This window comes from Passer domesticus, chromosome W (genome assembly GCF_036417665.1).
Source record: "Passer domesticus isolate bPasDom1 chromosome W, bPasDom1.hap1, whole genome shotgun sequence".
NCBI lineage: Eukaryota > Metazoa > Chordata > Aves > Passeriformes > Passeridae > Passer > Passer domesticus.
Window position 1 is genome coordinate 4405529 of NC_087511.1, and position 27639 is coordinate 4433167.

At 43.7% G+C, this 27639-nt stretch overlaps 1 pseudogene; it reads left to right on the forward strand.

Moving 5' to 3' along the window:
- The window catches only part of LOC135289193 (zinc finger protein 462-like), a 92336-nt pseudogene that overhangs the window by 63060 nt on the left and 1637 nt on the right, over window positions 1-27639 (forward strand).

Genomic DNA, 27639 nt, shown 5'->3' on the forward strand with positions numbered 1-27639 from the left:
AGCCCATGAGATAAACAGGAACTGAAGGTGTGCTTTTACTGCGGACGGAGAGGACACTTTAAGAGGGAATGTCGGATGCGGATTCGGGACGAGAAGGAGTTTAAGGAGGACTAGGGGGGTCAGGGGCTCTATCTCTTGGGGACCCAGAAACATCAAAGGGAGCCCTTGGTAAAATTGAAGGTAGGTCCCCAGGGCCAGGATGTTACCTTCCTGGTTGACACTGGAGCTGAGAGGTCCACACTCCAGTCATTACCTAAAGGGTGTAAGTTATCTAGGGAAACCGTTACAGTAGTGGGAGCAAAAGGGGAACCGTTCGAAGTTAAAGTTATAAAAGAGGTAGTAGTAGAATCAGACTCCAAGATGGGTATTGGGAATTTTCTATTAGTACCAGAATCAGATTATAACTTATTAGGTAGAGATATGATTGTAGAATTAGGTATTCAAATCAAGGTGGTAGAACAGGAGATTCAGATTAAGTTGTGTCCCCTAAGATTAGAAGATGAGAGAAAAATCAACCCTGAAGTATGGTATAATCCGGATAGTGCCGGCAGATTAGAAATTACCCCCTTCAAGGTAACCATTAGAAATCCGGAGATTCCGGTAAGAATAAAACAATACCCGATGTCTTTGGAAGGGAGCAAAGGGTTGAAACCGGAAATTGATAGACTAATCAAACAAGGATTATTGGAACCCTGTATGTCCCCTTATAATACCCCAATTTTACCAGTAAAGAAATCAAACGGGTCTTATCGTTTAGTACATGACCTGAGAGAAATAAACAAGAGGACGATAGCTAGGTTCCCCGTGGTGGCTAACCCTTACACATTATTGAGCAAACTAAGCCCGGATAACCACTGGTACAGTGTAATCGACCTGAAGGATGCCTTTTGGGCTTGCCCCCTAGATGAAGCAAGCAGGGATTATTTCGCCTTCGAATGGGAGGACCCAGAGACAGGGAGAAAACAACAGCTTAGATGGACGGTGTTACCCCAGGGCTTTACAGAATCCCCTAATCTATTTGGACAAGCTTTGGAACAAATTTTGGAGGATTACCAAACCGAACCAGGGATAACCCTGATACAATATGTAGACGATCTATTGTTAGCAGGGAAAGATGAGGAGGGAGTACAAAGAGAAAGTATAAAACTTTTGAATTTCCTGGGGCTTAAAGGACTAAAGGTTTCGAAGGCTAAGCTGCAGTTTGTAGAAGAAGAGGTAAAGTACTTAGGACACTATCTCAGACGAGGTGAGAAAAGAATAGATCCGGAAAGGGTGCAGGCTATTCTATCATTGCCAACCCCCAGGAACAAGAGACAAATCAGACAAATCTTAGGTTTAACAGGATACTGTAGACAGTGGATAGAGAATTACAGTAGTAAGGCCAGGTTTTTATACCAAAAATTGACTCAGGATGGGTGGATGAAATGGACTCAGGAGGATACAGAAAACCTGAAAGAATTAAAGGAAAGCTTGGTGCATGCTCCAGTTCTAAGTCTCCCTGACTTAAAAAGACCCTTTTATTTATTCGTCAATATTGAAGGGGGAATTGCCTTTGGAGTACTAACCCAAGAATGGGCAGACAAAAGAAAACCGGTAGCGTACTTATCGAAACTTTTGGACCCCGTGAGCAGGGGATGGCCTACGTGTTTACAAATGTTAGCCGGGTGTGCCTTATTAGTTGAGGAAGCTAGGAAAATTACCTTTAACAGTAGTCTTAAGGTTTTCTCCCCCCATAATATCAGGAGCGTAATGCAGCAAAAAGCAGATAAATGGATATCAGATGCTAGGCTCCTGAAATATGAGGGGATTTTACTAGAAGCACCAAATTTTACCCTAGAAACAACTGCTATTCAAAATACGGCTACCTTTTTGTTCGGGAATGTAGAAGAAGCACCTTTAATACATGATTGCTTAATAACTATTGAAGAACAAACCAAGATTAGGCCTGACCTGGAAGAAGAAGAGCTAGACGAGGGAGAAAAGTTGTTCATAGATGGGTCCTCCCGGGTGGTAGATGGGAAACGCCAATCAGGATACGCTATTATTGGGGGCACAGACTTACAAGTAGTGGAATCAGGGGCTTTAGATAAATCTTGGTCAGCACAAGCCTGTGAACTATACACTATTCTGAGAGCTTTGAAGCTCTTAAAAGGGAAAGAGGGAACGATATATACCGATTCTAGATATGGGTTTGGGGTAGTACATACCTTTGGAAAATTATGGGAAGAAAGGGGATTAGTAAACTCACAAGGGAAGGGATTAGTTCATCAACAATTGATAACTGAAGTACTGCAAGCCTTGAGGGGACCAAAAAGAATAGCAGTGGTACATTTGAAAGGCCACCAGGTAGGAACAGACCTCAAGACGAGGGGTAATAATGCAGCAGATCAAGAGGCTAAACGAGCAGCGGCTAGAGAAATGCTCTTGAGAGAAAAACCAAGGGAGCAGGATAGTCAGGAAGATCCAGCATTGGTCTTCACTCCTGAAGAGGAGGACAAATTGAAGAAAATGGGATTGTCTAAACTTAATGGGGAATGGGTAACTCGGGATAAGCGGAAAATATTGCCAAAAGCCGTGGCCCAAAGAGTCCTATATAAATTACACCAAGGTACACATTGGGGAGCACAAGGGTTAGCAGATCACTTCGCAACCCAATATATGACTATAGGGCTACATGATATCGCCAAATACATTACCAAGAGTTGCCCAACATGCTTACGGGTTAATCGAAATAACCTGAGGAAGTTGCCCCCAGGGGGTCGGCCGTTGGCAAAAAGACCATTTTCACATATACAAATTGACTTTACTGAACTTCCAAAGGTAGGGCGGACACGATATCTCTTGGTAATGGTGGACCACCTTACCCATTATGTAGAAGCATTCCCAACTACCAGAGAAACCGCCCATACTGTAGTAAGAATCCTATTAGAGGAAATAGTGCCAAGATATGGAGTACCTGAAACCATAGATTCAGACAAAGGGCCACATTTCACTTCAAAGGTAACCCAGGATCTAGCCGACTCCCTAGGAATAAGGTGGGAGCAACATACCCCTTATCATCCCCAGAGTTCGGGAAGGGTGGAAAGAATGAACGGGGAAATAAAAAAACAGCTAACCAAATTAGTATTAGAAACTAAGTTGTCCTGGGTAAAGTGTATACCCCTGGCATTACTAAACATTAGGACACAACCCCGGGCGGACACAGGGTTATCCCCTTTTGAGATGCTATATGGAATGCCCTATCACTTAGAAAAAGTACAGATAAACCCCAATATCAGTAATAAGAGTCTGAACAGTTATTTGGTTACCTTGGAAAAATACAGAAAGAAACTGTGGGAGAAGGGAATGTGGGTTCAACGACCTCCTTTGAATCTTGTGTTACACCAGGTTCAGCCAGGAGACTGGGTGTTAATCAAGAGTTGGAAGGAAAATCCTTTAACCCCAAGGTGGGAAGGCCCATATCTTACCCTGCTCACCACAGACACTGCTGTGAGAACTGCCGAAAAAGGGTGGACTCACGCCAGTCGAATAAAAGGACCAGTGAACCCTTCCGACTTTCCTGAGCATTCACAGAACTGTCAGTGGAGGATAAAAGGACCCCCAGACGGCCTAAGACTGACATTCACCAAAGTACCAGAAATGGGCCGTCATCCCGATGACTGAGCAGTGGGAAAGGCTAGGACCAGCGGACCAAAGGAGGGTCCAACAAAAGCTGTCATTAACTTTGCAGCCGTATCTACTAAGTTTAGCACGCTTCAACTCAGCAGCTCGAGAAGCCTTAATGAATCCTCCAGACAATTGGATCTGGTGGATTGAGACTTTTGGACCCCAAGAGGAACCCTCGTTCCGACCTCTTAAACGCAGTCCCTGCTGTAGCTGTGGAAAAGAACTTTGTGAGGCATGGGTAGCCTTTAAATGCGGTGGTTGTAATAAGGTTTATTGGAAAGAACAAAGGTTAATATATCACTTGTGGTGTGAGAGGTGTGCAGGCGAAGACATTAGGAGGGGAGATTGGGCTCTAGTATTAGAGAAAGAGAACGGAATACCTTGTACTCAATTTCGGAGTGTGTATGAGACCCCAGAACAGCTCTTGTTAGCATGGGCAAGGTGGCAAATTAAATGTTGGTTGAAAAAGTGCCGACAGATCGCCAATTCCCGTATTCTAACTGCAAGGTGCCGACATACGGTACCACACTTAAAGACCTCGATAGTTGGACCCCTAGGAAAAGACACAGACCCAGACACAGCTTTAAATAATTTGATTGCTAAATTTGAACGTCTACATATCAAGAAAAGCCGGGCCAATCCATCCCTGTCATAAACTTTGTAAAAGGTTGTGGTGAGTCCACTGCCAGAGAGGGAGGGCTCCCAGAAAATACTTACCAACCTCGTTGGGAGGGATTACTAGGGAAAGGACTCTAGAGTGTCCTAACCAGTCTCTTGGTCCTTACAAGGGTAAGACTCGCAAACAGAATAACAGCTATAGGTGCGACTCCCTGTTAACCCTCTTAAGAGGCAAAGGAGGTGCAAACCCCATCCCTCAGAAGATCCTTGCCGCCGAGAAGATAACAACCCTCGTAACTAGTCGCAAACTAGTTGACGAGCGAGGCGGAGGGATACTCAGCGGAAGGATGGAATTTCACAAAATGGGAGCACCAATAGAGCTTGCAGGCAGGGATCAAAAGGGCCAAGGGACTCAAGTTGAAGAAAGGGTGAAACTGGACAGGCTGATTATTCACACCCATGCTGGCAGTGGATGTTACTCAACTTTAATGCGAATATTGATGATATGGTTATTGATTAGGGAAACATTAGGAGACAGCGTAAGCCATGAACCCTTCAAATGGTCACTTATTAGGTGGGAAGATCAACGAGTCATAACAACAACTACAACTTCAGGAGTCCCCTCCTTTAGATGTCAGCTATGTGACATTATCCAGGCTAAACCCTGTTTAAATAGGATAGGGTTTTATATGTGCCCAGCGTCGAATCCAGGGAAACCATACTGCAACTATCCTGGACACTTTTATTGTGGATATTGGGGATGTGAAACGATAGCTCATGGCTTTACCCCAGGAGGAGGGAGGGACTCATATATAAGAGTCGGATGGTACCCATGGGGCTGTACCCCTCCCCGATTTGATTTTGCCGGTGGAGTGACAACGGGGGGGAACTGCCAGTCCATTCAGATAAACGTGACCAATGACAAAATTAACGATCCAGTCTGGGTCACAGGAAAAACCTGGGGGGCAAGATTATGGGAACCAGGAAAGGATCGGGGAGGGCATTTTCTAATAAGAAAAGAGCCAGTCCCTCATGATCCAGAACCTGTGGGACCGAACCCCGTACTTACTGAAGAAGGGAGAAAGGGAGAAAGGGGCAATTATTCATTAGTAGAAAATCACACAAGGAAGCCGACTCAGTCGGGAAAATGGCCACTAACAGCTCCACCCGCTCGGGAGTACAGTATGCTGTGGAAAGTGATGCAAGCTACATTCAGAGTTCTCAATACTACGAACCCAAATTTAACCAATGAGTGCTGGTTGTGCTATACTGTTAACCCGCCTTTTTATGAAGCTTTAGGAACTACAGCAAAACCTAGGAGGATTAACGGAACCAATCCACGGGAGTGCCTTTGGAAGAGAGGCCAGGACAGAACCCCAGGGATATCAATAGTTCAGGTAACAGGGAAAGGGAGGTGCGTAGGAAAAATTCCATCAGACAAAAAACATCTGTGTGAAATAGATATGACAACCGTCAAGTCTGAAAAACCGGCTAAGTGGCTTCTCCCTGCAGTAAATGCCAAATGGGTATGCAATACACTGGGAGTCACTCCATGTATATCTATACCTCATTTCAATGAGTCATCCGAATATTGCATACAGGTTGTGATAGTTCCCCGAATTATATACCATCCAAAGGAATACATATATGAACACCAGATCACTCCTGAACATCATTTAGTGAAACGAGAACCCTTTACGGCCACAGCTCTTACAGTAGCCGTCCTATTGGGCTTAGGAGGAGCAGGAGTAGGAACAGGGGCAACTGCCCTAATAAACCAGCAACGGGGTATGAAAGACTTGAGAGCCTCAGTAGATGAAGATCTAAGTAGAATCGAAAAGGCAATAGATGGACTAGTCAAATCAGTAAGATCTTTATCGGAAGTAGTACTCCAGAACAGACGGGGATTGGATATACTGTTTCTACAACAAGGGGGGTTGTGCGTAGCATTACGAGAAGAATGTTGCACATATGCAGACCACACTGGAATAGTGATAGATACCATGGCCGAGCTCAGAAAACAATTGGAGAAGCGAAAAAGGGAAAGGGAAGCACAACAAAACTGGTACGAATCATGGTTCAACCGCTCCCCTTGGCTCACCACACTCCTGTCCACTATAGCGGGACCTCTCGTATTGTTCATCCTAACAATCACTTTCGGGCCTTGCATATTTAATAGATTGATTAATGTGGTAAAGGGGAGATTGGAAGCCGCCCACCTCATGCTCATTAAGGCAAGGTATGAACCTCTAAGCGATGGGAACACAGAGGACTACTTAGAGCTCAGCAGAAAGGAACTTGCCAGATTCAGTGAACAAAAATAGTGACATAGAAAAAAAAAAGGGGGGTTTGTGATGGGAATATGACCTTTTTGTTCACTGAAAACAGGAGAAAACATAAGGTTGTGATGGGAATGTGACCTTGTTGTTCACTAAAAACAGGAGGAAATATAATGTAAATAAGTAACTGCCAACTGCCATGCGATAATATATGAGACAAAACATTGCTGAGCTAATCAAAATACAAGTTATTCCCAGCCCAGGTTCCCAGAGAGGGGGGGGGCGCCGAGGAAAAGTACCAGAAGCCCTATTCAACGACCACCAGGAGGCAGAAGGAGACCCTCTAACAACCTGGTGGACATGCGCGGAGGAGCACCGGAAATGCGACGGGGCTGGGAGCGCGGGAGGGTACAAAAAGGAGAACGGAACAGTTTTCGGCGCGGTAGTTGGTGGAGCAAGGACTCCCCCACCGCCCAGCGCTGTGATTTTGCTTTCTCTTTTCTGTATTATTAAATTGGCTATATAATTGACCCGACTGGCCCATTGTGCTCATTTATAACAGTTGTAACATTTGTGGGTTCCACAGCTGTACTATTAGACTGTCCCTCTTCAAGGCAAAGGGCGGGTTTCTCACCAGCTGGTGAAATGCACTCCTTCAGCATCTCTTGCATCTCCTGCATCTCCTTAACTAGCACCCTCACCCAATCTGGGTGGTTTGTTTCTGAGGCAGGCTGTGGGGCAGGGTCAGGCTCTGGAGCAGCAGCATCTCCAGTCTCTGGGGTAGTGTCAGGCTCTGCAGCAGCATCCCTAGTCTCTGGTGTAGGTGTCAGGGTAGTTATCCAGGTTAATCTTCTCTTATCTCTGAGTGCTAAACATAACAGGCATATCAGTAACACCACCCATTGTATGATATCATTAGCACTTAGAGTGGATCTTAACCCTTCGAAAACTGGTGGAGCAGACCCAAAAAGATGGTTAAAAGGTTGGGAGAAAGTTTCCCCCCGTGTCATTTCCTCACAGTAGGTACCATTATTAAAGTAACTCCAAAAACATGCAGTTAGTGTGTGATAGCTCTGAATCCATGTACCTGCCATCCAGAGGAAATTAAAGATCCATGAATCCTTCACCCAGAGGACAAACTTGATAACAGACACAGTGGCCTTAGTTATAGGACCCATATTTAGATAAGGGCCTGTAAATGGGAAGTATACACTTGCGACCACATGCCACCCAAACCAGGGAAAACTAGACCACATGGTGGTACTTAAAAATTAAACTACCTAAGAACTGTTAATCCCTTTTTTTTTCTCAATGCCCTCGAGTCGCACGTTGGGCGCCAAAATTTGTCTTGGTTTGAAAAGACAGGAGTCTGTGAAGGAAGGCAAAAAGCCTTCTGTGAAATGGAAAAGGTAAACCCCCTCCTTCCGAATTATCACAATTTCAGAATTAAAAGGGCTCTCAGGCAAAGATATAGGAATGGGAATAACAGTTTTTTACTAGGAAGAAAAAAAAACAACTAAATAACAATGTAATTTAGCACAAGCAAAAAACCACTGGCAGAGTGAGAAAAACCTGACACCCTGAGAAGTCAGGGTGTTGATAGTAGTCCAGCCAGATGGTGGCTGCTCCTCCTGGAGCGGCGATCTGCAGAAGGGTGTAGATCCTTTCTGAAAATGCGGTGAAGGAGCAGCTGGGCCTTGGTTCCTGATTCCTCTGGGAAATCCAGCGAAGAAGGCTGTCTGTGGTCTCAGAAATGCTTGTTTTATGGTGGCAGGGATGCTTGGCTCCTCCCTCTGGGTGGAGCATCTCCCAATGGGATGATGTAACTAATCTTACCAGCCACAGTGAGTAATTCAATAGCCCATTAGCAGGAGATTATCTTCCTGGCAGTGTCATTGTTCTTGAAAGAGATAAGAAAAACTGCCTAACCCCCAACAGATGGCAAAAATAGAATACATGCTTATATGACAAGCCAGGACATTATATAGCCCATTAGCAGGAGATTATCTTCCTGGCAGTGTCATTGTTCTTGAAAGAGATAAGAAAAACTGCCTAACCCCCAACAGATGGCAAAAATAGAATACATGCTTATTTTCCAAGCCAGGACAGTGATATGATAGAATTTGATGTTCTACAGGTGAAGAATTTCCCCGAATGTTCTACAGATGAAGAATTTCCCTGACCATTCCACATCAGCAGTTGAATAAGGTTTTGATTGGTAACAGATGAACCTCAAGAAATGTTTCTTCTCTCTTCTGCAATGGCCCAGTAGAAGAAATTGCAAACATTCCTTTTTCTATTTAATTTGATAAAATTAAAAGGGTGAAATGTAGCATGATATTTTATTTAAAATCGCTTCCTAGGATTTTTCCCCTCCTGAGAGCTGAGGGCCTCAGGAAAGAAATGTAAACAATAACTATCTGCTGCTGTGGAATACAACAGGTGCATCTTCCCTTGGGCAGTCACAAGATTTTATTATGCATTCTATTCTATTCTTGTTCTTTGTAGCCTTCTGATCCTTCTTTTCTCTCTGTTCTTTTAGTATAGTTTTAATGTAGTATTTTAGTATAATATATAACATAATAAATCAGCCTTCTGAGGAAAATGGAGTCAAGCCTCCTGTCCCCACACATGGGGTGTTCACCTCAACATTAGATTGTGTGGAGGACAACTTTTTGTCGCAGCTGGTGAGTAAGCCCACCAGGGGAGGGACTACATTAGACCTGTTGTTTGCAAATAGAGATGGGCTGGTGAGAGGTGTGGTGGCTGGTGGCTGCTTGGGGTATAGTGATCATGAAATTATAGAGTTCTCGATATTTGGTGAAATCAGGAGGAACATCAATAAGACTTTTACATAGGACTTCCAGAGAGCAGACTTTGGCCTATTTAGGAGACTTATTCGGAGAGTTCCTTGGGAGGTAGTTCTTAAAAACAAAGGAGTCCAAGAAAGGTGGGCCTGCTTCAAAACAGAGATCTTGAGGGCATGGGAACAGACAGTCCCTGTGTGCCAAAGGATGAGTCTACAAGGTGAATGTCCAGCCTGGATGGACAAAGAGGTTTTGAAGGAACTTCGAAATAAAAAGTGGATGTATCATCTTTGGAAGGAGGATCAGGTCTCTCAGGAAGTATTTAAGGGGGTTTCTAGGGCATGTAGGAAAAAAATTAGGGAGGCCAAAGCTCACTTCAAACTTAATTTGGCACCTTTTGTAAAGGATAATAAAAAATGTTTTTACAAATATATTAATGGCAAAAGGAAGGGTAAGACCAACCTCAGTTCTCTACTAGATGAGGGATGGAACTTAGTAACTGCAGATGGAGAAAATATGGAAGTGCTGAGTGCCTTCTTTGCCTTGGTCTTAAGTGGGAAGACAGCTCGTCTTCAGGACAAGTGTCCTCCTGGGTTGGTAGATGGTGTCAGGGAGCAGAATGTTCCCCCTGTTATCCAGGAGGAGGCAGTCAGAGAACTGCTGAGCCTCTTCAATGTTCATAAATCTATAGGACCAGATGGGATCCATCCCAGAGTGATGAGGGAGCTGGCAAATGAGCTTGCGAAGCCGCTCTCCATCATTTACCAACAGTCCTGGCTCACTGGTGAGGCTCCAGATGACTGGAAGCTGGACAATGTGACACCCATTTCCAAGAAGGGTAGGAAAGAGGATCCTGGTAATTATAGGCCAGTCAGCCTGACCTCAGTACTCAGTAAGGTAATGGAGCAGTTTATACTGAATGTCATCACACAGCACTTAGAGGATGGCCAGGGCATCAGACCCAGCCAGCATGGGTTTAGGAGGGGTAGGTCATGTTTGACCAACCTGCTCTCCTTTTATGACCAAGTGACCCACCTGGTGGATGCAGGAAAGGCTGTGGATGTTGTCTATTTGGACTTCAGTAAGGCCTTTGACACTGTCTCCCACAGACTACGCCTGGAAAAGCTGGCAGCCCATGGCTTGGAGAGGAGCACTCTTTGCTGGGTTAAGAACTGGCTGGATAGCCAGGCCCAGAAAGTGCTGGTGAATGGTGCTGCATCCAGTTGGCGGTCAGTCACTGGTGGTGTTCCTCAAGGGTCTCTGCTGGGACCAGTTCTGTTCAATATTTTTATTGACGTTATGGATGAGGGAATTGAGTCTTTCATTAGTAAATTGGTGAATGACACTAAGCTGGGAGCGTGTGTTGATCTGTTGGAAGGTAGAGAGGCTCTGTAATGAGATCTGGAACGGTTGGATGGATGGGCGGAATCCAATAAGATGATTTTTAAAAAGTCCAAGTGCCAAGTCTCTCATTTTGGCCACAATAACCCCCTGCAATGCTATAAGCTGGGGACGGTGTGGCTGGACAGTGCCCAGGTGGAAAGGGACCTGGGGGTGCTGGTCAACAGCTGACTGAACATGAGCCAGCAGTGTGCCCTGGTGGCCAAGAAGGCCAATGGCATCCTGGCCTGTATGCCTGTATCAGAAATAGTGTGGCCAGCAGGACCAGGGAGGTCATTCTTCCCCTGTGCTTGGAACTGGTGAGGCCACACTTTGAGTACTGTGTCTAATTCTGGGCCCCTCAGTTTAGGAAGGATGTTGAGACGCTTGAGCTTGTCCAGAGGAGGGCAACGAGGCTGGTGAAGGCATTGGAACACAAGCCCTTTGAGGAATGACTGAGGGAGCTGGGGTTGTTTAGCCTGGAGAAAAGAAGACTCAGAGGTGACCTTATCACTCTCTACAACTTCCTGAAATGTGGTTGTTGTTAGGTGAGGATTGGTCTCTTTCTCGAGGCAGCAACTGACAGAATGAGAAGACACAGTCTTAAGCTGGGCCAAGGGAAATATAGGTTGGATATTAGGAAAAAGTATTTTACAGAAATAGTGATAAAGTACTGGAATGGCCTGCCCAGGGAGGTGGTGGAGTCACCATCCCTGGATGTGTTTAAAAACAGATTGGATGTAGCACTCAGTGCTATGATTTAGTTGAGGTGTTAAGGTATGGGTTGGACTCGATGATCTTGAAGGTCTCTTCCAACCTAGTGATTCTGTGTGATTTTGCTTCAGCAGGGAATTTTCTTTATATATTTTTCCCCTGTGTATGAACCTGTGATATCCAGGCATGGGGACCACTGGAGCTCACTGTCTGTCCATCTGGAAGGGCAACGATGCACATATGGACAATATTGTGTGTAAGATGGCAATTTCCTCAGATCCTTAATATTTGATTAGTCTGTCAGCGCCCCCAGAAAGCTGAGACCATCGTGTCCGACCAGTCAGCATCCCATTATGGGGATTCTTCACTGAACAGTCCTGCTGGATCTGAGGGTGGTTCGACTGACTTGTTCAAGGTCACACCAACAGAGAGACACCTTCCTGGGTCTCCACATCTTTAATTGAGTATATTACCCACTACTGGCAAGTGCTAGTGCCCTTGAAGTACTCACATTAATAGTTTACTGAATAACACTATTTATTAATAAAATTGTGACAGGTTAAGGTTTGAGGATTGTTGATGATAGTATCTGACTGCAAAAACATGTTCAAAGCAACATAACACTGGGCTCTAATCCCCAATGAAAGGTGGCTTGAGATAATAATTCAGCATGCACAGAGAATGGTTCTTACCCAGTCAGACTTCCCTATGGGGTTTTCCATATTCAGCCCGTTGACTGGTCTCATTAGTTACTGTTATAGATGAGTAATGTAATAGTTGGCTCTCACAATTAAGAGATAGATATGTAGATTGTTATAGGTAGATAATGAGATGATTTGCTCTCGCATTTAAGGGATGACTATTGTGTGAATATTAAGAGAAGCTTTAGTGATGTATAGTTATATTATTGTAGTTTAGATGTTCTGTTCTCCCCATAGTTCCCTTTTCCCCCCCTCTGTATTGTTGCCATCAGACAGCCTGGGTTGTCTAGGACAGGTAGAGACAAGGCATGCACATGTGCTCCTTCCATGGGGAAGTTGGGAATGGAAAAGCTTGTTGCTAAGGGGGTGCAGCATGGCAACACCTGATCTCAAATCAAGTTACAAGAAAGCAGTCTCCACCAATAAAGGGCAAAGAAGAGTTGACTGACAGACTTTGGGAGGGGCCAGGATTGGCTGATGCAACCCCCAGGGGTATAAAAGACTGAGCAGCCATCTTGAACTGGCCATGTGGTACCCACGAGGGCAGTTCCCAGTGCTGCAAATTTTTCCTTATTTAGTCCTTTTGCTGTATTTTTGTTAAGGTTTAATTAACCTTTTAAATTTTCAAAGTGAGCAGTTGTCTCTCACATAGATCTACAGTGTTATTGTAATATGTCCCCCCCATAGACCCCTTTCCCTTTCCCCCTTGTAATAGCCTTAATAGTCAATACATTTAGAGAAGACCGGCTTGTTACCAAGAGGCACAGTGTAACAACACCTGACCTCCAATCAAGATGTAAGAAAGTAATCTCCACCAATAGACAGGAGAGAAAGAGTTGACTGACAAAACTTTGGGAGGGGCTAAGGATATACATGGCAGAGCATCCATTTTGTGGAGGAGCACATGGCTAGTAGTCACGGGGGCTCCCAGCACTGAAAACCTTTTCCTTATTCAGTCCTTTGTTATAATTTTTTGTTAAGGTTTAATAAAACTTTGAAATTTTAAAAGTGAGCAGTAGTTTCTCACAGTTACAATGGAGTCTTCCCTAACTTCTCCCCATTCTTAACTTATATTTATACTATTTCTTTACATTTAAGTGGAGCTTTAATGACTCTAGTCATTCATTCCTTTGTTATCAGTTGGTGTAAAATTCTCACACTTTGCTCCTCAAGATATAGTCAATGAAATCTAGAGCGCATGCCCAATGACGGATGGTCATACCTAGGGGTTGGGTAACTTTGGTATGGAGGTGTGCATTAGTATTACAGTTAGAACTGTTAAAAATGGGACTACACTCCAGGTACTAAAAGCGATTTCAGCATTTATTATAATAAAAAGGCCTAAAGCATGGGGGCCTGCAGGCCGAGCAGGAGCAGTCCTGTCGAGGATGCTGTGGCACTGGCGCTGGGTTCTTTCTTGAGCAGCGATGTCCCCAATGTTCCAGGTGAAGTGGCACAGATTCACTGGGTCAGATGCCCCTTTTTATCCTGATTTTTGTCCCTCTGGATTGGTTTCTGTTTGGATCCTTTCATTTGCATGAAGGTTTAAGGTGCTTGATTGGCCCATTACAGTTCTTTCCAGGCTGGTGTTTCGCTTGGGGGAGGTGGTGCACTTTACTTAGGTGTATTATGGTACGCTGAGTACCATATTTCTTATAACTACCCTTTTAACCCCTTTTACCATATAATAACCAAACTAATGGTACATGCTTAATAATTATCAACTATTTTACAACAGTTTCTAACCTATTTTTAACAAAACCAAGCTCATCCAAGGAGAGCAATTATACCCCAGTTGCTGGTTCAGCAGTAAGACATCTTGTCCTGTCTCCCCTGGGTGACAGGTGCTGTGTGGTTTATCAGCTGCAAAATACCATTGAGCTCCCCTCCCTGCAAGGATTTTCTACAGAGTCTGAGTGGGTGCTTCTACTCTGCTCCACCCTCCATTTCATACCCTTTAGCATGTGCTTAAGGTTTGTGTGTGTGTGTGTGTGTGTGTGTGTGTGTGTGTGTGTGTGTGTGGAGTCTTTGTGGAATAGGTTTTGGGCATGCTGACTGCATTCCATCCAGGGAGTAATAACTGCATTTCACCCTATAATTTCCATACTGATGTAACTTCTGTTAGAATATGAATATAACTTCCCAGTTTTCTCTAACTTTACCCTCAGTCATCTGACAGACAGTAATTAACTGGCTCAGTTTTGGGCAGCTTTGGGTCTGTTTTGGAGCTGTCTGGAACTGACACTTTTGGACATTGGGGCAGCTTCTGGTGTATTTCTCACAGAAACCACCCCTGCAGTACCCCTATGCTACCAAAATCTTTCCACAGAAACCCAATACACCTGGCTAAAAAGGAATTATGTTTAAATTTCCTTACCAAATTTGTGCTGGCAATTTATTTTGTTTCTCTTCTTGAGTTGTGTTTGAATTTGGGATATGTGAGTTAATATGATATTGTTCAGGGTTAGGATTTTTCCTTTTGTTCCTTTCTCTCATGGAATTTTGTCCCATTTGTTGCTAAGAGATAATAACGACCAGTACTTAAGAAAGACAAAAGATATAGCCAAGGGGGAGGGGGAGGAGTGCAGCTGGCTGCACTATGGTAGCTGACGGGCTTTCTCTTGGGAAGAGCAGATATCACGAGATTTTGAGCTGGGGAGAAGGGGCTGAGCGCAGCTCCTAGCTCTCTCTTGCTCTCGGCATTGGAGGGGAGACAGGCTGAGGTTGCCGTGGGAAGAATTTGCCACCATTGCAGGGTTCCGTCTCCTGCTATCTTCCCCTACCGTGAGTGAAGCTCTGCTCGTAAGAGCGGATGTTGGACTGGAACCTTGTTAACACCATACCTCACTAGAAAAGACCCTAAAGACCCTCACCATCTACTCATGTGCCTCAGGGGAAAACCTGGGACCCCGAGTCCCTACAAGGGAGCATCTCATGGCTGCGTTCAGGAGCGTGGCTGTCACTGCCCAGTCATGCTGTTTCTCTGTCTCAGCTCTGTTTTTTTTCACTACACTGTAACCCAGCACCCAGTGCCTACGGGACACCCCGCGGCTCCTGCTACAGCTGCGGAGTTTCTGATAAATTTTGTTTGCCACTCTGGGGTCTGCTTTTCCCTGCCGTTCCAGCTTGCTGCTCCAAGGTTCCCACTACAGCTCATTTCACTATCTGGAGGGGCACTGGGACCGGCTACCCCCCTGCGAGGTTATAAAGGAAGCCCCTTTTTCTATCACTTCTGCCAGCTGCGCCCACCATTATAGAGACAGCTGAGTTTGCGTCACAGCTCCCCCTGCAGCTGCAGGGGAATCATTGCACCTGTCTTGCCTGGCCAGGAGCCAACAGCACCCCTTGCCAGCTGTGACCATAACTACACCAAAGGGGAAAGTACTTGACAGCCAAGAGAAGGCTGTTACTGGGTTTCTGGTTTTGTTTGTTGTTGCTGCCATTTTTGTTGTTTCTTTGCTTTGTTATACATACATATACTAGTAAAAAACTGTTATTCCTTTTCACATATCTTTGCCTGAAACCCCCTTAATTTCAAAGTTACAGTAATTCGGAGGGAAGGGAGTCATATTTTCCATTCCAAGGTGGTGCGGTGTGTTGTCATGGTGTGCCTCAGTTTCCCTAGCCCCTCCCATGAAGTTTCCTTCCTCAGGTGGTGTGTCAATCACCACCTCTCCTTTTCCCCACCCTTGACCCCTACTGGGCACTGTCTATCAAACTAGAAATTCCAAAGGGAGTGTTGAGTGATTGGCAGGTTCAAAGGATGCTCTCCACCCCCTGGGGGGCCATATGCCCACCCAGGTGTCCCTCTCACCTGAGGCCCCCTCCCCTCATACCTGGTTGGTGGACCCTGTACTCCGTCCCCTCTCCCTCTCCCCAGGTAAAAGGACAAGCACACCACACGGTCGGGAGTTCTGTTGGAGCTGTTGCAAGATTCAGAGGCCATGCGGCCCAAAATAAAAACTCTGGATTAAAAACTCTCCATCAGGACCCACTCCTTTCTTCACCTCACCTTAAAGTTTTCTCCAGCTCAGGAAGGCTTGAGGAGTGACCCCCTTCAACAGCAAGTTCCAGTCTGCAAGCACTGGAGCTCGGGGCATGCCCGGACTTGTCCCCATGTGCCCAGCTGTGACCACAGGTAATTGAATAGCGTCTCTGGGGAGAAAACTCCACAGGTGCTGCTATTTGGTTTAGCAGCTGAGGCCAGACAGACCAAGGCAGTCCTGTTCAGTAATATTGGTAAAATCCAATACCAAGGGAGGTTCCCGCCTTCCTTGGCAAACACCTGTCTTTCAAACCAAGACAGATGTATCAAAGTAGGTCTTTGTTTCAGTAGCTGTTGTATTGTTTTCCATTCTTCTGCTGACCAAATTACTTTACCTTGACACTACAAGTTAGTAGAATACCATTGTTTGATACATTTTCATACCGCATTAGCCACCATCCATATATGTGTATGTACATGCTGTCAGAGTTCAATACTCCCTGACCAGGTTCATTCAGATATTCAACATGTGGAAGATGTAATTTTTAATATCAAATTTACTTATTTAAGGACAGATGATGTTACATGGGATTTCTGATTTAACAGCATGACTCAAAATATCAAATCATGGAATCATAGAATAATTTAGGTTGGTAAAGGCTTTTAAGATTATTGAGTCCAACCATTAACTTATCACTGCCAAGGCCACTACTAAACCATGTCCCTAAGCACCACCACTACATGTCTTTTAAATCCCTCCAGGAATGGGGACTCCACCACTGCCCTGGGCAGCCTGTGCCAGTGCTTGACCACCCTTTCACTGAAGCAATTTTTCCTAATATCCAACCTAAACCTTCCCTGGCACAACTTGAGGCCATTTCCTCTTGTCCTATCACTTGTTACCTAGCAGAGAAGATGGACCCCCACTTGGCTCCACCCTCCTGTCAGGGATTTGTAGAGAATGAGAAGGTCCCTCCAAGCCTCCTTTTCTTCAGGCCGAGTCCCCCCAGCTCCCACGGAAGATCCTCATCAAACTTGTGCTCTAGCCCCTTCCCCATCTCCATTGCTCTACTTTGGTTTCTGAAAACACAATACAAACATAAGTTACACTGCAAAATATAGTGATTGCAATACCCCGTTCAATAACAATGCTAATGTACTTCCTATTATTGGTCTCTCATTATGACAGTGGGTGTCCCTAGTTGTCAGGAAGGAATATATGGGTTGAAGCCAGCTCAAGTTTCTTCCAGTCTTCAACATTTTTTTTTGCTAGGTTTTTAATTTCTATGTTTTATGTTGGGATGAGTGTTATATTCATTGCTCCCCATACCAGGCTGGCTAACTAAGGGAGACATTGACACCCTTTTAATGAAGGGGAAGGGAAGAAATATTTTCACCACATTTGCACTCAACTGACAGCTTTTTATCTAAAACAAAGGCAACTTTCCCATCCCCTTTATACTGAGATAAAGTCATCCTCTTTGCATTATTCTTTGAGCCTCATGGGCGCATCACTCTTGCCCATTTCCTATGAGCCTTGTTCCATTGTAGAGGTGTAGTGGTTAGTCACGAACATCAAGCATGTTCCAAGGTGATCCTCAAGGCCATTACCTCTGCAAACTGATTGGAGCATTTAGTCACTTTGTTAGTTGCAGCTTCTCATGTGGAGGGGTTCCAGAAAGTGGATTGTCATCCCCTATTTCCTGCTGTAATGTTACAGGATTTGTCAGTAAATGAAGTCTGTCTTTTTTTTTCACTTAATTCATCATCTGCTGGGGCATCAACAGTCCAAGGAGTTCGGTGTTCCTTCTACTCTTGATTGGTTAGCCACTAGCTAACAAAGCTGCACTAATCCTGGCCTGGAGCCTGAATTAATATGTGCCTGCTGGGTAAGAGCCAGGACACATTTTTGTCACATAGCACTGGTTACTTTTCTCTCAGTGGGTTTTCAATCCTTGAACATAAAATTCAAGACCAGCAGTTTGGGGCATAGCCACAGTGATCGCTCTTTGCTTAATATTTCAGTGGCATTGAGACCATTCCATATGCAGCCAGGACCTCTTCAGGAATATAATTATTTTGCACACCTTTGTAACTGTGGCTTCAGAATCCTAATGGCCTTCTCCCATCTCAAGGGGCTCATTGCCACAAACTCCCCATAATGCTGGGGTTTTTTTTCTGGCACTGTTATATAACAAATGTTTTAGATCACTACCTTCCCAGATAAGTTCTAATCATAAAAGAACAGAATCATAGAATATCCAGAGTTTGAAGTGACCCACAAAGATCATCGAAGTCAAACTACTTGCCCTGCACAAGACACCCCGACAACAGCACCATGTGTCTGAGAGCACTTTCTAAACTCTCCCTGAGTTCTGGCAGCCTTGGGGCCATGACCATTCCCTGGAGAGCCTGTTCCAGTGCTTGACCACCTCTGGGGTAAGAACCTTTTCCTAATATCCAATCTAAACCTCCCCTAACATGGCTTCATGCCATTCCCTTGGGTCCTGTCACTGGTCACCACAAAGAAGAGATTGGTGCCTACCCCTCTGCTTCCCCTTGTGAGGAAGCTGCAGACCACGATCAAGTGTCCCCTGTCTCCTCTTTTCCAGGCTGAACAAGCCAAGTGACCTCAGTTGCTTGTCCTATGGCTTCCCCTCTAGGCCCTTCACCCTCTTCATTGCCCTCTTTTGGACTTTTTCTAATAGCTTTAGATCTTTCTTATATTGTGGCACCCAAAACTGCCCCCAGGACTTGAGGTGAGGCTGCTTCAGCCCAGAGGAGGATGGGACCATCCCCTTCCTTGCCCAGCTGGCAATGCTGGGCTTGATGCCCCTCACGACACTGTTGGCTCAGCTGGCTGCCAGGGCACTGCTGACTCATATTCAACTTTCCATCAACCAGGACCCCCAGGTCCCTTTCCATGGCGCTGCTTTTCAGTGTCTCATTCCCCAGTCTGTCCATACATCCAGGATTGTCTCATCCCAGATGCAGAATCCGGCACTTGTCTTTGTTGAACTTCATATGATTGGTGATTTCCAGCATTCCCATTTGTCAAGGTCTCTCTGCAGGGCCTCCCTGCCTTCAAGGGAGTCAACAACTCCTCCCAGTTTTGTATCATCTGCAAAATTGCTTAGTATCCCTTCAAGTCCTGCATCCAAATAATTTATGAAGATGTTGAAGAGCACAGAGTTATAAATGGAGCCCTGTGGAACCCCACTAGTGACAAGTCACAAGTCTGATGTCACCCCAGTCACTATAACCCTTTGCACCCAACCTGTGAGCCAGTTGCATGATGTGTTTATCCAGATGTGTGGTCCAGGCTCCAGGTTCCAGGCAACTAGAACATGGGCTTGAAACATGCATGATCCTATCTCTTCCCATTCATCTTCCCATCCCAGTAACATTTTCTTGGGTCCCTTTGGACCCTTCTTTTCCCAGCTATTCAGTGTTCACACTCACCCTCAAACACATAATGAGCCGATCACTCACACCACAGCTACGCCACAAATTCCCAATAGCAGAATCAAGGCTCTTTCTGCAGATTCAAAATCATTCCAGTTTTTTCAGATCCAGCCCAGGACAGGTCCTGGTGTTGTCCACATTCTCTGCTAATTACTGTTGTAGGCAAAACAGTTTAAAATTGGGGAATTTTGCTTGTGTTAATTTATTGCTAACCAGTACAAACCTCCCACCACTGATTTGGGCATTAAGGAAATAAGATGACGATTGTACAAATGCATAAACACCTATCCTCTCCCCTAACCAGTCTCATCTTCCTTTATTTTCACAAGTTACACTCAGTCTGTCAAAACTCCTCTAATAAAGAAATGGATGGTGTAGAAGGCTGAGGTGATATGTGTAATGATTTCTCCCTTGCATGCTTGCTCCAGCATGGGTTGCTCACAGGCTTGCATTCCCTTCAGAGGTGTATATACCACCCACACATATACATTGCCTCTCCAGCCACCACTGACTGCATGAGAATCTTAAGTATGTTTAAGCAGAAGAGCTGTGTACTTCTTTTATTGGATAAAATGTTGGTGTGAAGTGTGATTTTTTCCTTTCTCACAGTTGCTTTCATTTGCCTCATGGCAGGCTGGAAGCAGATGTTAGAACTCACTGTGAGCAAACTTGCTGTAGAAGTAATAAGAAAGTATAAATATATTATGATCCAGTCCCTGCTCATGTGACTCAGAAAAACCAAAAAAAAATTTTGAATAATTTTACAAGAAGCTTTCATGTCTCTGCTATAAACCTGGGGAACCTGGAGACATTTTTCTCCCTATGTTTTGGCTTTCTTTGGTACTTTTTGTTGTTGCTGTTGATTTGTTTTTTATTTCTAAAGCATATATAACTATATGGTAGTGAGAAAATAAAACAACCACTTTACTCTCTTGAAGACACATGAAGTCCACACACTGGGTGCTATACAGCTGTATAGGCATGTTTGTCTTTTATTTCTCTTTACTCATTGTTTAGAATGGATGGTATAAATTTCCAACAAGCATGTGTTTTAAAGAATCCATACATATACTGCCTGAGGGAATTATTCCTTAAAAATGTATCAAAACCAGGATGTGGCTGGTACACTTTATATCCCTTTTTTAAAAAAAAATAATCATATTTCATTTTCCTTTTCGGGACTGTCACACTGAAGTTCATCTGTGCTTTGTCTGCTTTCATTTGTACAATTCATGCGAAGTTGTGGATTATATAGGACAAAGTAGCTGAATTCCTAACTTCCACATTCAAATCAGTGTATTGTGAAGCTTCCAAGACTCCCTTCCTTTTTTTCAAATAAAGTATTCTAGTTTTCAGTTTGTGTGCTGAAACATATAATCTAGTCTGTGGGTTATTTTAAAATACCATTTATATGGTGTGTGGAGATTCTCAGTTCAGTCAAAGAAATAACAGAGATAATTTCTCCCAGGCTGAGCCTGGGAATCTTAGAGGAAAGAATTAAAACAATTATTATCTCTCTTTCTGTAACCATTGTTTATAGTTATGTCTTTCCACAATGTGCTATTCATAGAGCACCAATAGTGTGAGATGTTTCTACTTTCAAACAAATCAAGTATCACGTTAATGAGTCACATTATAAAAAGACCTGCTACTTTCATTAAAGTTAGCCTTCTGATCCACCTGAAGACTGGAGTCTTTCTTTCTGTCCCCGACTCAACAGCATCAATGGCATAGCAGCCTTCTGTTGGGTTGAATAAAGGGAAGGGAAAAAGGTATCCATTTACTTTTTCTTTCTGTCTTTAATAGGTTACTCATATATTTTTCCCTCCCCAGATCAGATTTAAAACACCTAATCTGAAGTGACTACCTTTTACATGGTAGAATACAGATCAGGTTAGATGAAGAAATGGTAATCCTCTTATCTCTTCTGAAGGTTGCCAGGCCTAGAATCTTTTTAAATTTCATTGACCCACCTGGAATGACAACTTGTCTCTTTCTTTATAGACGCTTCATACTCACAACCTCCTGATGTTCAGCAACAGTTGAACCATTACCAGTCTGCAGCTCTGGCCAGGAACAATAACATCAGCAGACTCCCACCTTCTGAGAGTACTGCGGGAATGGAAAAAACAGAAGCTATCCTTAACTGTGAATTTTGTGAATTTTTCTCTGGTTACATACAGAGCATTCAACGTCATTACCGTGACAAGAATGGGGGGGGGGAAGAAACTCTTCAAGTGCAAAGACTGTTCCTTTTATACAGGCTTTAAGTAAGCATTGTGCAAAACAAATAAATTGAACCTCTAAAGGGATTTTTTCAGCACTTCAAAAGACTTCTGAAATCTTTGTGAGAACTTGCTGTAGCTAAGAAACACATGACCAGTGGTGACCAGGGAAAGAAACATAGGCAATACCATACCAGATCACAACAGCATCCATGTAATTATTTTTCTTCATTCCTACAACAGCCTGTAACATCTGCTGAAAAGGAAAGCATGAGAAACACTTGAAGTAAGCTGTACTCACTACAGTAAATAGTGTAAGGAGTAGGGAACTTTTTCCTCCTCACAATTTGTAATTAGATGCTGGTCCTCACCATCAAGTATGAGGAGTTTTCTCTACAAAAAGAAGGCATATTTTATGAACAATTAGCATGAAGCATGACACAGTCAGATGTTCTAGGTAGATTATAGAATTTCTATTCCGTCTATGAAGAAAGCTCTCATAATCCCTACTGCCACCCCCCTGCAATTTATCTGGCTGAAATATAAAGCATATTCCAAAGTGTCTGACTGCATATAGAAACATTTCAGCAAATCCAATTAAACATTGAAAAATTTTATGTTTCCTCTGTGTGTGTGTCTGTGTACATGTTTAGCCATGTTCCCTAATGAAAAAAAGGTTCGTGTAGTTGCGCTGTTTCTCAGTTTCCTTCTGGTATTTTGAACCCTCAGTCATAGCCCCCTTAGCAGACATTTAAGGTCACAAAGGTCCTTAGGAGCGTGGTTAGGTAGAGACATTCTGTTGAATAATGCTCAACCTTTTCTGTTAAGATTACTGTTACTGCAGTGGTCGAGCATCAGAGACGCACACCTGACAAACCTCGGTTGGTCATCAGCAAACAGCATGTTTATTTTTCGGAGCTTACTTTTATAGGCAATTCAAAACTCCTGGGTCTAGACAGCTCATTGGTCTGATCTTTACACTCCCCAGGTCCTGAACCAGTGAAATGTTTGCACCTTAGGAAGGATGTTATTGGGTGAAGCCCCTGTCAGTCAGCCCAGGGGCCAGTTTATGGAACTGGGCTGGGTTTCTTATTTGTGGCAACAGATCACAGAATCATAGAATATCCTGAGTTGGAAGAGACCCACAAGGGTCATGGAGTCCAGGTCCTTGGTTCACACAGGGCAACCTAAAAGTGAAACCATATATCTAACAGCATTATCCAAATGCTTCTCAAACACTGATGGGCTGGGGAGCTTGTTCCAGTGACCAACCTTTTTCCTTAATATCCAGTTTGAACTTCCCCTGACTCAGCTTTAAGCTATTCCCTCACATCCTATCGCTGGACACCAGAGAAAATACACCAGCACCACCATCTCCACTCCCTATCATGAGGAAGTTATAGACAGCAATGAGGTCCTCCCTCATTCTACTCTAAACTGAACAAACTTGAGCTACTTAGTATCCTCAGCATCTCCTCATAAGTCATGCCTCCTAGTCCTTTTACCAACTTTGTTGCTCTACTTTGGACACATTTTAATATTTTTATATTCTTCTTATGTTGTGGATCCCAAAACTGCACACAATACTCCAGGTTAGGCCACATCTATGCTGAGTTTAGTGGGATAATCACTTTTGACCAGTTAGTTATACTGTGCCTGGTACACCCCAGGATACAGTTGGCCCTTTTGGCTGCCGGGGACATTGTTGACTCATATTGAGTGTACTGACAACCAAAACCCCCAGATTCCTTTTTGCAGGGCTGCATTCCAGTGTCTCCTTCCCCAATCTATACATACATGCAGGGTTACACCATCCCAGGTGCAGTATCCAACATTTGTCCTTGTTAAATTTCATACAGTTGGCGATTGCCCAGCTCTCTAATCTATCAAGATCTCTCTATAAGGTCTCCCTACCCTTGAGAGAAGCAACAGCTGCTCCTAATTTAGCAGCATTGGCAAACTTACTTCGTGTGTACTAAACTCCTATGTCCAGGTCATTAATTGAAACATTGAGGAGAATTGGCCCTAAAATTGAGCCCCGGGGAACTCTACTAGTGACTGGCCAATAGCCAGATGTTACCCTATTTACTACAACTCTTGGAGCCTGACTCTTCAGACAATTATTCACCCATTATATTCGGTACATATCCATATGCTGGACATTAGATATTAGAAGTCTCATAAAAGTCTCGCCTTTTCTCCTACCAGGATGTCATCCTGGTTTCAGCTAGGGTAGAGTTAATTTCTTGTCAGGACACAGGATTGAGCAAAATTGCCTTAAATCGATCTGTAATTGCATGTTTATAGTTACGTAAAGGGAATTGTGTTCTTTATTGTGATGTCTCAAACTTTCTGGGATTAAGTCTTTCCTCTTTAAATGTATAATATACACACATGAGCTCTCTGTAAAAAAAAAAAAAAAAAAAAAAAAAATCACTTCTAGTCACCAGAGAGAACTAAACATGAGAGTATCCACTGAAGTTGATAAAAACTCACCTATTGGCTTTAATGACCACTGGATCAGGCCCAAAGCCATTTGTGTTAGCAAACTGTTTTGTGTTCAAGATAACACACTTGGAGAACTTTCAAAGGGGCTTTAAATTCTGCAATTTAATGCCATCAGCAGCTTTGTTCTTACAAACTTTAGCACTGCCTCAGGGGAAAAATGACCTAATTCCCCTAAGTTACAAACACCTCTCATTTTAGTACTTGACTTTGTGGCTTGATAGGTGCATAGGTATTTTTCTCTGCATGTATGTTTCTTTTATCTTTTAATTATGCAGCTAATGGTATGAGATTTTTTGGGGGTAAAAGTACTGTTCATTTTTGAAGTATTCTCAGTCTTTCATTTTCAGATCCTCATAATTGAGGTTTTCAAACTTACCAACTTGGTGTCAAACTTACTGTAGGTGCAAGTTGATTTCATATCTTGAATTAACATTTCAACTGTTGTGGGGCTAGTCCTGCAAAGAGAGACGCAGTTCAGGATTTTTTTTTTTGTTTGCCATCAGAAATAATTTTTACCCTTCAAAGTCTAGGATAGGTGAAAGGATTTTACTCAGCTTGCTAAAATGCCTCTGCTAAAGGCAAGAAAATAATGAGCACAAAAGTTGGAAATGCGTTTGACATCTTAACTGTAACAATGTAACTATAGAGCAATCACTGCAAAAAAATTGCTTGTGCACAATGTGTGTTCAGTTACTTAGTGATATGAGCCTGCAAATACCTATGCTCATGTGAATAGTCCTGATGAAATACCATGTGGCTTTATGGAGAGAAGGCTGAGGGCTATCTATACCATTTTATACAACACTTTTGTAATAGAGCTCTGACACTTCAGTGTTCCATACACACCTCTTCTGACTGCTTCCATGTCTCCCTTCTGTTTCACAGATCTGCTTTTACTATGCATGTGGAAGCTGGACATTCAGCAGTTCCTGAGGAAGGACCCAAAGACCTTCATTGTCCTCTTTGCTTATATCACACCAAATACAAACGTAACATGATTGATGATATAGTTCTGCACAGAGGTAAAGATGTCCCTGTATATATCTATGAGATATATACAAACAAAAGACCCCAAGAAATATTTCCACAGTCTAGGAGATGGATAAATTGTGGAATTTAATATAATACAAGGAAGAAAAGGCCCCCAAGCAGCCGATGTGACAAGACCTAGTGGAGTTCCAGTGCAAGGTAGTAAACATGCACCAGACTGCAAACCTGTGAAATATTATGCACGTCATGGAAGTCCTCCACACTCCTACCAAGGAAATAAAACCCAAAACCCACAACCAAGCCCCAGCAACAGCCTAAAAGCTGAAAGAGCACAGATCACCTATGAGCCATCCTCCATCTAAGAGTTTACCTCCATAATGAAAGAACCTTCCAGTCTGATAAGTTCCACTTCTTCTAATACCCTTCCCCAATTCCTGTGGCCTCCCTGCCCCCCTCCCACTTTCCCCTTTGCCTTTCCATTGTCCTAATACCCCTTTTTTATGTTCCCACAAATTCCTACCACCTTTTCCCAATTTCTGTGGCCTCCCTCCACTAATCCCTTCCCCCAAAGTTCCTTCTTGATACCAGAGGGAGAGTGATTGGGAGGGAAAGAAAAGAAAGATTCCCTAAAGTAACCATCTTTTCCTTAATGATTTCTATTCGGAGTTTCCAGCAGACAGACCACCACCTACACTACCTCGTACAGAGCTAATTACAGCCAACAATACTGCCTCAGGTAGCAGAGAACCAGTCCCTGCTGAAGGAACCTTCTCCTGACTCGGTTTCCTAATAAACCATGCTAAGAAAACCCTGCATCTCTCCTGCCAGCTCTAAGAAAATCTGTTTAGACATTGGGGACTCAGAATTGTTTGCATTTTGAAAATTGTCTTATGTGCCCTTTTGATTGTTTTTGTCATTTTGTGTTGATTCATTTAATCCTTCAGAGAAGCTTTCTTAATAATATAAAAAAACAGGGAATTGTGGAGACCCTGGGGGGGGGGGGGGGGAATTCCCTGGTCTAGGGAGACACAAGAAGCTTCCCTCAAAAAGCTGTTAGACCTCATTGGCTCCTTCCCCTGTTCCTATGTCTGTTCCTATGTCTCTGAGCCACTCCTTCCCTATTCCCTGATTGGTCCTTATCTTTGTACTGCCCCGAGACCAGGGTCAGCCCCCCAGGCCCCTGCAGAGAGTAAGCTAGACCCTCTGCGTGTAGGTGTTGGGACTTGAATATCTCATCGCGCGGCTGAATAAAACATCTGTGGATATTATGCAAAGATCCTTTTTACTTCCTTACCCTGGACTATACTAGCAGCTATTCAGACTGTTACAATGCTGGAGCCAAGATTCCTCTGCAGGCTGTGGTGATAGACCACGGTGAAGCAGGCTGTACACCTGCAGCCCATGGATCCACAGGGGATGCAGAGAGATCCACCCACACCCCCAGGGGGAGGTGCCCATGCCAGAGCGGGTGGATGCCTGGAGGAGGCTGTGATCCAGTGTGTTGCTTTGACTTGGACTCTTGGTGCGAGGACACGAGGCTTGACTCCATGTTGATCAGAAGGCTGATTTATTATGATATATATTATACTAAAATACTACATTATAACTATACTAAAAAGAAACAGAGAGAAAGAGATCAGAAGGCTACAAAGACAAGAATAGAACAGGAATGAATAACAAAAATCCTGTGACTGCTCACAGCCTTGGCACAGGTGGCTGTGATTGGTCACTGATTGAAAACAATCCACATGGACCAATGGAAGATTCACCTGTGGCACTCCACAGCAGCAGATAGTTATTGTTTACATTTCTTTCCTGAGGCCCTCAGCTCCTCAGGACAGGAAAAATCCTAGCAGAGGCTTTTTCACTAAAAATCCTGGCAACATCTCAGCCTTTTAAATTATTAAATTAAATAGAAAAAGAAATGTTTGCAATCTCTTCTACTGGGCCCTTGCAGAAGAGAGAACAAGCACCTCTTGAGGTTCATCTGTTGCCAATCAAAATCTCAATCATCTGCTGATGTGGAATGTTCAGGGAAATTCTTCACCTGTAGAACATTCAGGGAAATTCTTCACTTATCAAACATTAAATTATATCATATCACTAAAACAATCTTAAAATATATAAGAAAATGCAAAAAACATGCAGAGAAAGTTCATTGTTTCAAGTCCAAACAGCTGAGTTTCAGGACAGAGTCCATGGACTGAAGATGTTCTTCTTTGACATCTCTGGAAGTCCCCTTTGGTCCTGAAACAGGCTTGCAGAATTCTGAAACAAAGAACTGCTAAAGAAAACAAGAAT